The sequence below is a fragment of the Nuphar pumila genome, chromosome 8, assembly GCF_984573655.1.
Source record: "Nuphar pumila chromosome 8, dmNupPumi1.hap1.1, whole genome shotgun sequence".
Taxonomy (NCBI): domain Eukaryota; kingdom Viridiplantae; phylum Streptophyta; class Magnoliopsida; order Nymphaeales; family Nymphaeaceae; genus Nuphar; species Nuphar pumila.
The window spans coordinates 47,929,431-47,934,517 of NC_143256.1; positions in this window are offsets into that span (position 1 = coordinate 47,929,431).

Below are 5,087 nucleotides of genomic sequence, written 5' to 3' on the forward strand. Positions count from 1 at the left end.
GAACTCTGCAGCTGTAAACACTCCAAATTTTCACTCACCTCTCTGACATCTCCACCAACCATTGTGAACCATCCTTTAGGATCATTAGAGGGCAAAATGGTTATTTTTTGAGCCTGGAACTTGCAAAAGTCCAAATTTCATCTGCAACTATTAAAATTTCTCTGTTTTATCTCAGATTTTTAAAGTTTTACTCCTGAAAGGAGACTGGAATCTCCAATTCCTAGTTCAGGATTGTATTTCATAAGACATGTCTTTGCATATCATCACATGAGCATTTCATATCATTTCACTGCACAGCATGTCATTTCGAGGTCCAGAACTCTCGATTTCAAAACTCTCAATCCAGATTCGAGTTTTTAACTTTTTCAAAATTAATTTCAAACCTTCTGGGTCTTCAAAATTGCCACTTCTTCCCATTTTACCCCCAGGACTCTGAATCTTAAAAGATTTTCTCAGGAAAACAATCTGGATAGTTTTCAATATGGATTTTCAAAATTTTATCAGCTGGATCAGCTCTGCCTGAAGAAGAGGATGGAGCTTTGAATTTAACAACTTTATCTCAGATTTTGCCCTTTTATCAACAATTTCAAAAATCATTCTTTTACAAAACCGTCCCATAGGGGCCACCTCTTTTCATATTTTCCACAATTAGGCCAAGTATTTCTTATTTGCCAGTTAGTCTAGGTTTTTATGAAAATTCCAAAAAGAGGTTTTACTTTCTTGCTTTTATTTCAATAAAGAAGCGATGTGGGGTCCACCCTGAGGTAGCGCCACATAGGCCTTCCTTTTATAAAATTTGAATTTCGAAAAACCCAAAAATATAGGAGCCTTGTCTTTGAATTGGCACCACTGGGCCCTTTCTCTCTCCTTCCATCCTCTGCCATGCATCAGTGTGGGGTCACCCTGAGGTGACGCCACGTGTCTTCCTCCCTGCACCTCCATTAATTACCACTTGTCCTCCCTACATCTTCCTCTTTTTACCTTCTGACATGTGTCAATGTGGGGCCTCCTCTGGAATGACTCTTGAAAGTGCACTAGGATCGAGGCAACGAGCACTAGAGGGGAAGGTGAATAGTGCTTTTATAAATAATCTGCGGAATATTGAAGGATTTTGCAAATCGAAAAGCAAACACACAAAGAACACAAGATTTTATCCTGGTTTGGTCTATCTCGACCTACATCCAGTTCCCAAGCAAAACCCGCTTGAGATTTCCACTATCAATCTTGTTAACTACAAGATCACACAGACCAAAACTGGTCTCACTTTCAGTAACAACCCTACTGAAAGCAAACAACTCCTTTACACCAAGGAGTCCTTCTTTTTACAGAAAAGAAATAACAACTTACAATACAACCTATGAGCCTTTCTTTTGAATGCGAATGAGATGCAATTGGCTTTTGAGGTTGTTGAAATACTCTACTCACGAATTCACTATCTCTCAAAGTGATTTGAGTGAAAAACTGAAGTGAAAATATCAAGTGAGTGAGAAAACAAATACTTGACTGAATAGGAGTGAAAAGCAATAAGTAAATGATTCAAATCAATTGAATTCTTGTTATTTTGAGTGTAAAATGCACTCATATTTATAGTTAAAGTTTTCCATACGTTGAGGGTATGAAAGGGTGTCAAAACTGTCCATTTTGAACGATCAAAACGTTTGAAAAATGAAAAGACAAGCCTTTTTTAAGTTTCAGGAAAACGGCAAAATTAGTTGACTGAAACATCAGTTAGTCGACTAATAGTTAGTTATTAGTAGACTGACAGTTATCGTCGGTCGACTGATCTGTTAATCGAGCCGTTTGAAAATATGAACTTTTGAAACTTAGTCGACTTGAGAAAAGTTAGTCGACTGATAATATCATCAGTAGACTGAAAAACCTTTTAGTCGACTGCTGCTAAAATCTTCTGAAAAACAAACATTCTGTTCGGTCGACTGATAAAAGCATTAGTCGACTGCTGCTGAATTTTCAGAAAACACATGTTCTGTCTAGTCGACTGATAAAACCATTAGTCGACTGCTGCCAATTTTCCAGAAAACAGACATTTTGTCCAGTCGACTGATAAAACCTTCGGTCGACTAATTTGACAAAAATGACTTTTTATAGAAAATATGACGCGAAAGGATTAGTCGACTGGTAAGTCTATTGGTCGACTAATAAACATGAAAATTTAAGAAAAGAGTTTTCTAAAAAGATTTTCAAGAGGGTTTCTTTTAGAAAAGTTTTTCTAAAGACTTTTAAGGTGAAATGCAACCTAAATATGCACTCTAAGTAAGGCTCTTACAAGAATCTATGACTTTTAATGAATTAAACATTTGCACACTAGTCTTCAAAATTCTTCATCGAATTCTTCAATTTCTTCATAGCCTTAGCTGAAATGCAGTTGATTCCACTTGCTCATCATCAAAACCTTGTACTTGAAGTATCATGTATGGCTTCATTGTCGTAACAATCTCCCCTTTTTTGATGATGACAAACTTAATCAAAGATGAAGCATTTAGATGCATAGATGGAGATTTTACTCCCCCTATCAATATGCTGCAAAACTTTAAAAGTTAGTACTTTCAAAGCACATATATCACATATTGATTGGTTTGCATTTCCATTCACCATTACTTCATACATTCATTCAAAGCTTACTTTTTCTCTTAATTCTTATGCAAGATCTCCTGCAATTTCAATGTAATGCAATGTAATGCTATCTTTTACTTTTTCTCCCCCCTTGTCATAATAAAAAAGAATAAGGGCAGAAATAGCATAAGCAAAATAGCGATACAAGTTTAAAATATTACAACCCATAAAGTATGAAAGTTTAGACAACAAAGTTCAGAAAAGTGAGTTGAGCAAATCCTTGATTGAAGTAATCTCTTTCTGAATCAAAGATAGTTGTTGAGTCACATCTTCACGAAAAGTGTGTTGATGCAGCTCCAAAGCTTCCAGTCTCTGCATAACTTCATCATTGTCTTGATTTGTCAAAAATTTCTTTCTTTTTGTATGAGATGAAGGTGTCGCAGAAGGTGAAGGTTCAAAAATTGATGGTTCAGTAGGATCAGGTGGTTCAGTTTGATCAACATTTAAAGGAGACAAATATTTAATTTTCATTCTTTTAAAAATTGTTTGATCAAAGAAATCTTTTTGCTCGATACATTTTTCATTTGTTAAAGGAACTTTGAAATGTCTAAAAATACGAGTTAAAAGACAACCATAAGGAAGAAATGGTTTTTGTTTCCACAAATTTGTAAAATACACATTGGCCCAGTTAACAAAAATATTTCCAAATAAAACATAAAGAGTCGTAGATAGATCTGTGGAATAATAATCAAAAGAACCAGTTTTAGGTAGAACATTATGGGCAAGGGTTCGTCCAGCAATGCGTTCACGAGTTTGAAGATTAGTATTTTTGAAAAAGAAAGAAAGAAAAGTTAAGACATCTCCAAAATGAAGGAGAATGTAACCAAAACCTAAGAGAGCCAAAAGAGTGCAGAAAGATTCTCATGAGAGAAGCTCCCAGGATATCAAACTGCCAAATTTGCTAAGAATCTTCTTTAAATTTGTGAAATTCTATTATCAATATTCTTTCATCAAATTGCTTTCATAATATCAAATTCTCTTTCCTGTTCATATCAAGGAAATTGATAGCTTCCTTGAAGAAGGTCAATCGTAAGCAATTTGGATTCCAAATCTTGATTCTATGAAGTCAACCTCGTTTGGAGGTAATACTTCAGGTAGAAAAGAAGGAATATCTTTGCAACAATATGCATCATTTTCAAATTATTTAAATCAACAACAGAATCCTCAACATTTTGACAACATTTTCTAGCTATCTGGACGTGGAGTGAGAGCTTGATGTCCGTTTTCGATACATCCTGACACCAATTTTCAATCCCTCTTTAGGACTTGATTACGGGAGTTTTCAAGATTCTTTCCCTTCTTTTATAATTTGAGAGCGTGAGCTCTCAGATTCGCACACTTCCTTGTGTCCCCACTGTTCCGCCATAGACAATCCCATTTCGGTTCGAGGTCAAACCACCAATCATTTTCTCATAAAAGGCAATTTCAAAATCTATTTAGTCTCAGAATGAGACGCCTAAGATCAACCCCTTTTCAAGCTTTAGGGACCCCATTTTTCTTCCTTTTGCAAAAACCTTATCGGATTTATTGTGCAAAATCCAAAGGTTCCATCATTGTCTCTTCCTTCGAGGATTCCGTTCTATTTTCTGCCTGATCAGGTTAAGGGTACAAACCTGAATCTCATTTGATGAGGTATTCCATTTTCCGCCCGATCAAGTTAAGGGTACAAACCTGAGCCTCATTTGATGAGGTATTCCATTTTCTGCCCGATCAGGATAAGGGTACAAACCTGAGCCTCATTTGATGAGGTATTCCATTTTCTGCCTGATCAGGTTAAGGGTACAAACTTGAGCCTCATTTGATGAGGTATTTCATTTTCCGCCCGATCAGGATAAAGGTACAAACCTGAGCCTCATTTGATGAGGTATTCCATTCTCCGCCCGATCAGGTTCAGGGTACAAACCTGAGCCTCATTTGATGAGGTATTCCATTCTCTGCCCGATCAGGTTAAGGGTACAAACCTGAGCCTCATTTGATGAAGTATTTCATTTTCTGCCTAATCAGGATAAGGGTACAAAACTGAGCCTCATTATGATGAGGTATTTTATTCACCAACCAGGTCGAAGGATCAAACCTGAGCCTTTTCCCATGCAAAGCATTTTCTGTCCCATCCAGGTTAAGGGCAAAAACCTGAACTTCACCGCCACAGAACGAATCTTTCCTCCTTGTTCTCCATTTCATATCTACCATCTTCACCAGACTAATATCTCTATACCCAGTCAGATTCTTCTAACTGGGGCATTTTATATAGCCCAAATTTGGTGTATTTTTCTTTGCCACTAAGCTCGGCCACAAGCCGGCTTAGTAGCAAAGAGGGGCATCTGTAAACACCCCAAATTTTCACTCACCTCCCTGACATCTCCATCAATCATCACATTTCGGTTCTTCAAGATCATTGAAGGGAAAAATGGTCATTTTCTGAGATAAGACCTTGCAAAAAGCCCAAAATTTCATTC